General features: G+C 35.7%; 1 protein-coding gene across 2 annotated transcripts in view; it reads right to left on the reverse strand.

Annotated features, from left to right (window-relative positions):
• The window catches only part of LOC149774271 (uncharacterized), a 64,419-nt gene that overhangs the window by 36,685 nt on the left and 14,358 nt on the right, over positions 1–13,376 (reverse strand). For both annotated transcript variants that reach the window (XM_089945549.1, XM_089945548.1), the window contains exon 2: positions 1,864–1,962. The gene's annotated coding sequence lies outside the window, so the exon portion shown is untranslated. The remainder of the gene's footprint in view (positions 1–1,863; positions 1,963–13,376) is intronic.

Here is a 13,376-nt window from a genome sequence, read left to right on the forward strand (position 1 = left end):
AACTGCAAATATACCAGATGCACTTTCTAACATGTTCTTGTTATGAGTTTAATGTCATATTAACATAGTTTAAACAGTAAATTGAAATACTTAAAACAATTCTAAAGTCGTTAACGTTTATAAAATAAATAAGAGGTAGTGCGAATAAAACTGAATGCATTTCTAAGATTATTAGTGACATTTGTAAATAGATTTTTCTTTTGCCTTTTTGAATTGTCTTGGTCTACATTTACTTTAAACATTTTATTAAATGCATATGTACTACTGAAAGCATACTACATTGACCTTTCAACATACTGAAATGAGTTTAACCTCATGTGAATCATAATTAAAACACGAGTTTGAATGCCGTAAATTAATTATAAAGAATAATTCCGTGATCTAAAACTTTTTTTGCCAAATTATTTACTTTAAAGCTTGTGCAGAAAAAAACTTGAAACTTATTAAGGTTATAAGGCAATCAGTACAATAAATGTTACAAATACAGAAAGATCCACGAACACTAGAACCTGGACAGCAGCTTAGAAGAGACTTACGTGAAATTAAAATGGTTACAAAAGAAAATTTAAAACAAGAGCAAGAACGTCTTAAGCTGAAAGAAGTGCAATGGAACAATAACTCAAACATCCTGCGGTGTAGTTGTTGATAGTTGGGATTTATGTATTAATATTCAAGCCAAATATCTATTTAAAAAAAAAAAAAAAAAAAAAATTTGATTACGTAGCACAACCTCTGAGTAGTGAGCATGAAAGGCATGTTCGATTAATGCATTTAAAATATTATGACATAGCATAGTAACCGACAATCCATTACAATAAATGCTATGAGAAACAATTCCCTGAAAGTTAGAATAATAAATGGCAAGAGAGAAAATGCCATAATTTTCATTGTTTACCAAGCCATATAAAATTCGGTTCTTACAGTTTGCTGCAGCAAACTTCAAGAGAAGATGCTTAAAGTACCCATATATTCGTCATCAAGCATGTATGAAAAGCTCATATAGGTATTAGTTTAGTTATATCTTGGCAAAAGAGCTCTATTAAAGTATATAAACAGCGCAATCGTTAAACATAATAACAACAAATACATGTTAATGGATATAAGATGAAGAACCTAGTATGAATACAAAATTAAGAAAGCGGAAGGATGTACAGTTGCAAAAGATCAGGTTAGTAATCTTCTGTTAAAGAAATTACATTACAAATTCTAGTGATCGAATTTATCATGTTACTTGTTCTAATAAGAGTATATGAAAGCAAACAAAACTAAGCTGCCTATTTCAGGCATATATATATATGATCAAAAATACTCACGAGAAACCAATAAGATCTAACACAATTATAACAGTCAGATTGCCACCCAAAAATCCATGAAATTAACAATAGCTGTTAAAAAACTGTAGGATACAGAGGTGTTAGAAGAAAGCACAAAAATGGAAGCAAATGGAATGGGTATAGCAGCAGTTAATTAAGGACTTGCACAAGTAACATCAAGATGTATCATTCCTCAGACTTTTACCTGGGCTTGGTGAAACTTTAAAGGGTTTCTTGCTGACTTTTTCAGGGGAATGATAATATACAGTACAATTTTAAAACATTATAAGATGATATCCGTTGGTACCGGTTACGCGCTATTGATGTTATGATTTGCGGCATTTATACTGCTCATTAGGAATTTGGCTGAATATTGGCCGATTATAACTAATATGAAGTGATCAAAGACACCATTAAGAAACATGTAAGCAATATAGCCATCCAAAATAACGACAAACCGAAAAACAAAAGGTTTCAGACAAGGGTGAACAAATTTTAACAAAAATATAAGCGTTTTTGAAAAGAAAAGAAAACCAGGAAATTCTCTTACCTTAATATTAGTAGGGAGCAGAAACCAGGCATAACAAGAACTCAGGCTTTATTTCTAAAACTGTTTCCTATTGCCGTCTATATACCGTTGAAAGGCTACCTGCGAACAAAATAAATTGTTCAAGTGCAATTTATAAAAATGATAAATCGTCCACTGTATTCCAAACGGTATATCTGGTAGTTAGCTATAAAATTTCAAATGAATTAAAATGCATTATATTCTATTAAATGAACGGCTAGAAAGAAATAAAAAGCTGATATGAATTTAAATGGATTGTGTGACATTGAAAGAAAAAATATTTATATTTATTAACAAATAAAACCCCTATCAATATGGAAAAACTACGTTTAAAAAGACATAGTGCAACCCAAAACAATGTCACTGGAACTGCCCAGGACGCCATTCCAGACCTGCCTGTCATGGAGGAGCTAGACACACAGCCCACCCGGGTAGAGCTCGGAAACGCCATCGATTGCCTTGCCTGTGGGGAGGTTCCTGGAAGCGACGGCATTCCGCCTGAAGTCCTCAGGAGTGGAAAACCAGAACTGCTCCAGCCCCTACACACACTCCTCTGCCTTTGCTGGGAACAGGGATACATCCCACAGGACATGAGTGACGCCAACATCGTCACTTTGTACAAAAACAAAGGAGACCGTAGCGACTGCAACAACTATCGGGGCATCTCCCTCCTCAGCATGGTCGGAAAGGCTTTCGCCCGTGTTGCCTTGGCGCGCTTGCAGATCCTAACCTTCCGCGTCTACCCAGAGTCCCAGTGTGGATTAAAAGCAGGCAGGTCAACTGTAGATATGATCTTCTCAGCTGCAGGAGAAGTGTCGCGAGCATCAGATGCCCCTCTACATTGCCTTCATAGACCTGACGAAGGCGCTTGACCTGGTTAGTCGGAGTGGACTCTTCAGACTCCTGCAGAAGATTGGCTACCCCCCACGTCTGCTTGCTGTCATTATGTCGTTCCACTAGAACATGCACAGCACAGTGTGCTTCAATGGCGCAACATCTGAAGCATTCACAGTCATCAGCGGAGTCAAACAAGCTGTGTCCTTGAGCCGACGCTCTTTACCATATTCTTGTCCATGCTTCTCCAGTACGCATTTAAGGACTGCAGCGAGGGAGTGTATATCCATACCAGGGCTGACGGCAAGCGGTTCAACGTCGCCCGTCTCCATGCTAAGACTAAAGTCACAGAGGTACTCATCCGTGAATTGCTCTTCGCCGACGATGCAGCCTTGACATCACACACGGAAGATGGACTTCAGCAGCTGGTACACTGCCTCTCCCATGCTTGTAAGGAATTTGGACTGACCATCAATTTGAAGAAAACGAACGTCATGGCGCAGGACGCAAACTCCCCTCCCTATGTCATCATCGATGGGTACATCTTGGAAGTTGTCGAGAACTTCACATACCTCGGGTCTAACATCTCCAGCTCACTCTCCATTGATTCTGAGGTGAACGGCAGGATTGCCAAGGCAGCAGCAGTGATGGCCAGACCTAACCAGAGAGTCTAGAACAACCCCAACCTCACCGAGAAGACCAAACTGCGTGTCTACCAAGCCTGCGTACTCAGCTCACTTCTCTACAGCAGCGAAACATGGACCACATATGCAAGACACGAGAGGAAACTCAACAGCTTCCACCTGAGATGTCTGCGGGGCATTCTGCACATCCAGTGGCAGGACAAAGTAGCAAACACAGAGGTTCTAGAATGCGCCAACATGAACAGCATGTTCTCCATTCTCAGCGAGGGGCGCCTTCGCTGGCTTGGTCATGTCAAGAGAATGGACCCAGGTCGCATTCCAAAGGACCTATTATATGGGAAGTTAGCAGAAGGTGCACGACCAACTGGACGACCACATCTGCGCTACAAAGATGTTTGCAAGAAGGATATGAAGACGGCAAACATCAATGTCAACGACTGGGAGAGCTGTGCAAACAACCGTTCCAGTTGGCGTCTAGCTGTCAGGCATTGAGTTCAAAACGCAGAGGGAGAGAGAAGAATAAAACAAGCTGAAAAGAGAGCTAGAAAGAAGGATAAACAAAACCTTATTTTGGAGATACGCCATCGTCTCCCGTAGACGGACGGATGCCAAGAACAGGAAGAATGAGCTCCGGAGAAAATGGATCAGGCAGCTGATGCACATGATCCACCACTAAGCAATCTGTTCGACAAGTAATAATCGTATTACACATTTAGGAGATCCGATACACAACTTTGATTCAGCAAGAAACCAGTTTTTGAAAGATCTCATTGGCATACAAGTACGAATGACTCTAGTGGATTATAATTGGAAAGACCTATATAAATGGGGAAAACATATCGATAATGCACTAACTATCTAACAAAGCTCAAAATAAAGAGCAAAATCAAAACTTCAGAAACAAATAGACAACAACAGGTTTTCAGATGCTTAGGATTTAGTATACCGTCTAAACAAAAACTTAGTGGGAGACTATGAGAAGTAGCAATAACAAAACAATAGATACAAACCATTAAACAAAGGATACACTATGAAATACCGGTGTAAAATGTTGACATGGAACATATTAAAAACTGTCTTTCAAAATTACAATAATTATCAATCTCAGCCTAAAGACTTATACGACAAGGAAATATAAAACGACGAAGAGATTATAAGGTCAAGTTATGGCTTGAAAATGGTTTTGGTCAAGTTTGAAGACAAACTTACGGCTAACATTACTACAGCATCATAAAAGTAAAGAAGAACGATTTCATATAAATAACTAAAATATATATGCAAACGAAGCAAAATAGGTGTGAGTGAAGGGGTGAATAGATATAAAAAAAAACTGCTTATGATGTTTCTATTATTTTATTAAATGACAACACTAAAGCCCTAAAATAACAAGCAGTGAGTTGATAAAGAAAAGATTTCAGTGAATAAGATTAAAAGCAAAAGACATGTTTTGGAAAGAGATGGGTGTACAGACTATTGGAATAGGTATTACAAATAACAAAATGAAACGAACAAAAACGAGAGAAAAGACAACAACGTTATGATCTTAAATTTAAGTTGAAAATTTAGACATCAACAGCAAGTACGGAAATGTATTACTTTCAAGTTTAAACAATACGTTGGGTATATAATTCAGTAAATTTGAAAATAAAGCTTTAAAATGGAAAGCACATTTTAAGACTTGTGTTCCGTTTTCATAACATCACTTATACACCTATTGCTTATGGATGTATGTAGCTCAATCACATGACGGAGTATACTTAAGCCCATAAGGAGTAGATATATATATATATATATATATATATATATATATATATATATATATATATATATATATATATATATTGTTATACATGCAACAAGTACTCTGAAACTTGTACAAATGCTTCAAGTTATAATAACGAACTATGGTCATATTTCTTTGTTGTACATCACACATTTGTTTCTTGTATTATTCTTTTACTTTCGATATAGATGATAATGCGGATGAACCTAATGCAGCTGCAATCTATTTTGAAGAATGCTGGTGAGAGATCTAATAGTAATCAGTTCTTAAATGATATTTATAAATTGAATAAAATCATTTTCATGCGTTTAACGATTGAGGGCTGCCCGCATATGTGCGAACAAACATAAAGAGAAAGGAACCAGTAAACCAAAACTTCCAAAGTTAGGATCCGTAGAGGATAAATCTAAACATAATTGCTAACAGCAGCTCTTCATCTTATGGTATACGGAAATAAATTTAAAATACCATTGAATTACCTGATACAAGCAAATCAGTATCCATTGTTTCCTTTTTACTTTTTCACAATTGTTTAAGTACGATATATTTATCGTTAATATATAAGCTAATTCTGCTAATTAAAAGTACATAACATTAATTGCTTTTTATTATCGCGAGAGACACAATTGTTGACGAAGCAGCAAATAGAACCTCGCCAAATATTATACTTGATTCAATAAGAACCAATTTAAAAGCAGCGTTGATGCACTGGTAAGGAGAGAGAAAATAGTCCTGCAAAAAGTATTATGCTTCTTAAATGATGCAAAATACTATTCCTTTTTAGACAAGATATTTGATATGTATCATTTGGGTATATCTATAAAATTCAGTGCAAACAAACATCATAAACTAAACGAGAACAAATTGATACGGGATGAATTTCGTCATTGCATCAAGAAACATACCAATCAAGTCTTAGTACTAGTGTCTCCTTTACGACGGGCATTGCAGCCAACTCAGTGTTGTAGACTCACATAGGTATGTTGTCTAATACATAAACATCATTAGTAGTCTTTGTATTAAAGCAATGTTTTACTGGATTTGATTACACTGAATATAAACCAGTTAGATTTCATTTTTTTCTTCTGCATTTATGTCCAAAATGATCTACGACATAGAATGACTTTTCAGAGACAACAATGTAATTAACTGTAATGGATCTTTGTGATAAACTAAGCAAATGATTTGAATTACTTATAGCAAACTTAGAAGATGCACAAAGAAATTAACAAACCCAACCAAGTTAGCATTCCATGGTAGAGATCATGAAAAACATGGGTGGTGATAGTCCAATAATCTAGTTGATATTATATACACGTGAAAATGTAACTTTATTGCTCACTTTTATTCCAAAGATCAGAAGAATATGAAAAATATTTTCTCCTTAAGTTATTTAATACCTGTGGATTTTAGAGATGAAATAGTCGAAAGGTTGAAAGAAATTAAATTGCTGTGGAGCTTATAATTTCCTTCCCAATATAAAATATCTGTCTGTTAAAAGTATTCCATTTGTTTTTAAATCCATCAACTAAAAATGTTATGCGTCTCTTTTTTCAATTATGAAATTGTATCGCCTTTTTATTTTGCATCAATAAGATGTGAATTTCTGCAGTTGACTCAATTTATTTGTTCAGAAATGGAAAGTCTACAACTTACGCAAGGAGTTAAATTATCATCGTGTGAATTGTATATGTCTTATACGTTCGAACACTGTAACTGTTCACTCAAACACGGAATAGGTGGGACAAAGTTCCATACCTTTTTGCTGATTTATGGTAATTTCTTTAAGATTTCTATTGCAACAAAGACAGTTAACGTTGTCAATTCAATTATGTATTGGCTTAAATTTTATCTTTTCTTTTGTGGATGTTATTTCAGTCATTTATTGTCGTCACGTATCGTAGTACTCATTTTGCTGTTGTCTCAAGCAGTCTCTGTTGGTCTCTTGTTATCAGGTATTTGCTTTTCGGATGATATAATTTATTGTACAATCTCGTACAATCTTTACATTGCTTTTTGTGTGTGTTCTGTTTTAATTTTTGTGGGGATTGAAGCCGTCAGCCGGGAAATTTATCTATCCATATTTTTTTTTTAGGTTTATCGCAAGACCGCATCATCTAATTAAATTCTTCTCTTTTTTCTTTATACTGTGTTTGAATAATGAATCAGTGTACATTTGAGATGTTATATTCTTTTCAATATGATAGTTCTTTATACTCCTATATACATTATTTTGGTCTCTGTTAGTCCTAAAAGCATAAAGTTTACTTCTAAGAACTCACTAGTCTTGCATTGAACAAGTCAGCACCTTTCCTATTAGATAATAATATTATGTGCATGGTATCCATTTGGTTGTAATATTCTGTGTCGTACAATTATATTTTGTTCCAAAGGTTGTCAAATTCAATACAGATGAATATTTAATGAAGCTAATGGTTGTTGGTCTTGTTGTAGAAGTCAAAAATCAGCAAGAAAAGTAAATATGACACTGAAAAGCAACTGACAATTGGTTTGGTTGCTTTTGTCCTTTTCTTTGAAAATTCTCTTTTCAAATAAACTGTAATATTGAAATTTAAAATAGTTCTCTTCGTCAGTACATGTTTTACGTTCGTTCTCTTTCACGTTTTCCCCTGTATTTTGAAGACATAATTATTCACCAGAATTTTTTGTTTTGTTTTGCTGTTTCTTTTCTTTGTATTCTGATTTTTTTTAAAACGAACACAAACTTCAAATTATTGTGATTTGTCTTAGAGAAGTATCAAATTCCGTACACGATTATAACCATGTATTTTGGATTTTAAAACTAACTAATGTATAATTTTTAACTCTATTTACAAAGGAACACACAACTTCAAATTATGATAGGTGAAAACTGATCACTATTTATATCCTGACGTACACAATAGTGTTTGCCCTAACGGTTTTCGTTCATTTTTATCTTGCATAACTTTCGTCTGCAATGGCAATAAATTAGACTCCTTAGGAATTACTTAGGGGAAAGCTTAATGCAATATTCAAAGAGATGCAGAAGGTGAATAAAATAGTTTATTCATGTCGGCACCTCCTGTTCATACATCAGTCCTGTGTCTTTTCTACAAGATATCTCAATAATCTTGACCAAACTTATACAAAGGTGCTGTATACAGATGAAACAAGTAAGTATTCGGATGTCCGCGTTTGGAGAAAACTTCTATTTCATTTTTAAGAAGGCGTTTACATTTGTTCACTTAATGGTTAGAGTCATTTCAAAACACTCGTTCGCTCATTAATCCTTAATTGACAGTTATTGAATTCTTAATTAACATATCACTTGATTTCGAAAGAAGTATGTCTTCTGTAGGAAAAGGTCTGAAACCAATTTAAAATCAGATAATAAACATTCAACACTGTCGTTTTATCAAACGCTATGGAATAGTTGAGGTTAGGTATAAGGGTGATAGCCACTTTTAATTATACTGTGTTCGTGGTAGCAAGCAAAACTGTTTAAACAGAGGGGACAGAAGCCACTTTGTCACGTAGATGTTCGGGAAAGATTGTATTATTTCTCAGAAAGTATAAAATACCAGCATGAAAAAGAAATGTCAACTCACAAATCAAAGTGCGCTCTGTCACTATAATTTCATTTAATTCGCCTAAAAGATGCACGTACTGATGAATGTGTAGAAATATTGTTATCTATTTCTAAATTGTGTGTTCAAATTTTAAATTTTAAGCTAATGATTTATAAATAGGTTGTTCCTTTCAGGTTTTTTTGTGCTATATAATATTCTATATAACTGTTTACAGTTTTGGGTAATTTTTCAGTTGGCTGATTAAATAAGGTGGGTTGAGTTGCGACATAAGATAATACGTGGGAGTTTTTGCGACATCAATTCGTAATGGAGTATCGGGGATGTATATATGGATGAAAAAGATAAAGATTATTTCCTTTCTACTATAGCATATGTTCTTAGCTAATTTTCAGTATGCAAATGTATTTAATGATATGTTTAGATTTAATTCAATATTAGTCAGTTAGTTAAACTATTTATTGGAATTACATGATGTTCATCAGGAAATTGTCCCTTAGCTGACACATTTATTGGTCTGTCTTTTCTGAAGGTCACTTTTCCACCTGGTATTTATCAATCAAGAGGTGTTGATGACAGTAATCCTATTTTAACTACTTATTCTCTTTACTTTAATGAGGGTGACAAAAGACAAGCGCACGTTGTCGCACAGGAACAAGATCTTGATCTCTATTGTTTGTTTCAATGGGCTATTAGCGAAATGTAAGTCAAGTAAGTACCAGTTTGTTATGTGAGCTATCAACTTGTTGTGCATAAGACATATCAAGGGGCGATTCTTCGTCTAACACAGGCAATCCCTCTGGTGGTCATTTAGTAGTCAATAAGACGTATCACAAGACCTTGAGAAATTTTAATTGGTCGAGAATTAAAAGTGATGTATCAAAAATCTCTAGATCTTCTCACACATTTCAAATGGTAGGAAATATCTACGTCTCATCTGAAATCTCTTCCTGCATTTCACGAACCATTTAGCATAATAATGGAAGACTTAGACGATCTTTTACCTAAGACTAAGCGAGGCAACCAATACTGTTTGACCTTAATGTGTGCGTCCACAAGATTCTCAGAGGCAATTCATTTTGAGAAATAATAAAATTTTGACCATAATGAAAGCTTTGATACAATTGTAGGCCTTCCCAAATCCGTTCAATCTGATCAACAATCAAATTGCATTTCTGGAATTTTCCAAAACATTTAGGATGAATTAAACATAAAACAGGATAAACCGTATGCCTATCATCCTGAATGTCAATTGACTTTGAAAAGATTTCATCAACAGCTGAATAATACGATTTGGTTACATTGCTCTGATTCAGAAAAAAAAGACTGGGATGAATGTGTGCATTTGCTGTTGTATGCAATTACGGAATCAATCCAAAAGTTTTTAGGTTTTAGTCCTTTTGAACCAGCTTTAGACATACTTGTCCGTGGAGCACTGAGATTATGAATAAAACAAACTTCCTTCAACCTAAGATTCATATGTTATTCATCTTCTTGACAACATCACTGATTTAAGTTATATACGTTTCAAAAGGCTTGCTAAGTAGCAACAAATAATCTTCACTCTACTCAGTCAAAACCATAATCAAGGTATAACAGAAATACTAAGAAAAAGTTTACAGTCTGGTAATATTGTTCTGTTTCTCTTGTCCATGCCTTAAAATCTCCTGAAATTGTAGATTCTACAATTGTGAAACAGCATCATTGAAGGATGAAACATCTTAAGCCAGAATGTATGAGAAATTCAGTATTTACTAAAGAATAACTTTATTGAACCGTGTAAAAGTGATTGGAGTTCATCACGTATTCCTTTGCCGAAACCAGATAATACTTTCAGTATATGTACTGGATATAGAAACGTTAATGGTGTCACCAAAGCAGTTTTGTTTCCAAACCCCAGAATCGTTGATTGCACTGTCAAAATTGGAAATGAAAACAGTGTCACTAAGTTTGAAAGTTTAAAAAGATTCTGGCAGATTCCACTCAAAGAAAGAGAAGAAAACAAATTCTGTATTTGCAATTCCAGATGGACTATATCAATATAAAGTGTGCTATTTGATAGGAAAAGTTTTCTTGCAATATTTCTACCATCAATAAACATAATAGCATCTGGTCTGGATAATTGTGACTCGTACATTAATGATTTCATAATCTACACTGTCAACCGGAAAGGTCATTTCGAAACCATTCGGAAATTATTTGATCGACTCAGTGATGCAAATTTGATAATTGATTTTTGGTAAATACGAGCTTTGCAGTGCTTGTATTACATGTTTAGGACATGCTGTGTCACACAGGCAAGTTAAACATGTAGACATTGAAGTTAATGATCTCTTTTAATGTCCTGTGCCTATTCGTAAAATCCAACTAATGCGATGTTTTATTATGGATATTATTGGACAGTAATTGTTTTCGAGGCATATGAGTGGCCCTGAAAATGGTCTTTGGATTCTTCTATTTTCTTAAGTTCTTCAACCATCTTCTAATTTTTCCAAATATTCCTTTATTTTTCTTTATCTCTGTCTCTGGCATCCAATCAGAATGGCCAATGGCTCTGAATTTCTCTTGTATCATGGTCCAGTTGTTATTGAGTCTTTCAAATCTTTCTTTTGTCTTTCTGTTCTCGTCTTCTTTCCTCTCCTTTGTCTACTTATCTTTAATCATCTTTACCTCTTCTGTCAGCACTTTCGTCATCAGTTCCTCTACTTTCATGTGTTGGTCTAAACCTCACTTCACAAAAGACCACTCAAGCCATTCCAAGATAAGTTCTAGGAAGCACCTGACCCTCGTGACATAATCAAGGGCTTCAGTCAAACTACCTACTCCTACATACGGAGGGTGAATGAAGCCTCTTAATCTCTTCACTTCTTTCTCTATCATTCCATGGACAAGATCCATGGCTACCTTGAGGCTGGTTACTTGACTTGTCACGATGTCTTTGGTAACTGAATACCTCCATTCATGTTCACGCCTTTCCACTACACAGGCTACATCCACCATCCAGTACCAACTGTCGTTCAAGTTGTTGAACAAATCCGAGACAGCTACCATCTTCTTTTGCTTATTCCGTAGAATGGCGCGAATGACGAACGCTTTGAGTTTTATGTGTCAAGCACGGACGTTAAGGAAAACATTTCCTATTTTTCTCATATTATATACTGTCCACACACGTGAAGGAGCAAAAAACATAACCATAATATACTATCCACACACGCAAAGAAGCAAAACAAAACCAAAAGCTACTATCCACACACGCGAAGAAGGAAAAAACATAAACATAATCTACTATCCACATTAGGGATGGAGAAAAACAAACATAAATCTACTATTCACACACGCGAAGAAGTAAAACACATAACCATAATATAGTTCAGTTATACCGGGAAACGAAATTGTGTTCCAAAATCAAGGCTGCTGACAATAGTTGGCATATCTCTTATGTTCTTGATACCCTTGATGAACTTGAAGTCCTCTCCCAAGCTGTCATACAATTCAGGGCAAAATCTAATACCTATACTTCTTTCCTCACTTTCAATTTTGATCAGTAGGCGACGAGCCACTTTATGGTACTCGAGGTTGACACGTTTATTTAGTTTGGTCAGAACTTTGTCAAATGCTGCATTGGTCAGCAATTGCCTCCACCAGATGTTGACCACTAAAACAATGGACTGCGTTAATTTTAAACTCATAGATGTTCAATACAGGAATAGCGTGTGGTACTGGCCTAGTTGCAGTCAATTTTTGATGTTGTTTAATCATGGTTTGTTACACTGCTTCGTCCAGAACTACGACCTCAAACGTGTGAATATTGAGGGCTTGTGTCGGGTGAATCATTTCCACCAAAGCCACTTCCCAATGGGCTTCGTGATCCAAATAGATAGCCTGATGTAATTTGACTGTGTAACAGCACAAAGTATTATTGGGAAACACATCCATAGAACTGTCACTGGGTAAGCTTAAGTAAAACTGATTATGGTGACTCATAATTCCAAACTTCTATGGATGTCCGAGGGGTCACTGGAAGTCAGGAGTGTCTCCGCTCAAAATGGGGCTGTTGTTATTGTTGGTCTGGTGACTGACACTGGACGCAAGATTCATGTTGTTCCCATTGGAAGAGTATTTCAGGGAAGGATTGGGAAGAAGATAACTGATGCAACTGCTCAATAAAATGGTCCACAATTGTTTGTCTTCTTGTTGGAAACTCATTGGCAATGGCCGCACCGATGACACAATACACCACAAAGATTTGGCAGAAAAATACGATTTGCGTTTTAGGTCTTCTCCACACCACACCGACAAGGGTAGCTTTTGTAGATCTTGCAGAGAAGAACTGTGTGAATGATTGGTCGCTGGCGTGGTAGCGGTAGCTGAGGCAGTGTGGAAGGGCATGATGGTCACTTCTTTTTATAGTCGATGACTTGCGAAGCGTCGATCCAAGAATCGAAACTGGGAGGATATCCTTTCCAACGGACCTTGACTTCTCTGACATGTCGTTTTCCCACCTTTCGGTTTCTTAGTTTGAAAATGCTTTCGATGTCATACACGTCGTCTTCTTTTTTGGTGACACGTTGTAACTCAGGCAAGTAAAACGTTCCTTTTAACATTTCTCCGCTCATGTCGTCTAATTTATAGACGGCAGGATGACGGCCATGCACTCGATCAGTG

This window comes from Sinohyriopsis cumingii, unplaced genomic scaffold, assembly GCF_028554795.1.
Source record: "Sinohyriopsis cumingii isolate HCF-2022 unplaced genomic scaffold, ASM2855479v2 utg000360l, whole genome shotgun sequence".
In the NCBI taxonomy this organism is placed as follows: domain Eukaryota; kingdom Metazoa; phylum Mollusca; class Bivalvia; order Unionida; family Unionidae; genus Sinohyriopsis; species Sinohyriopsis cumingii.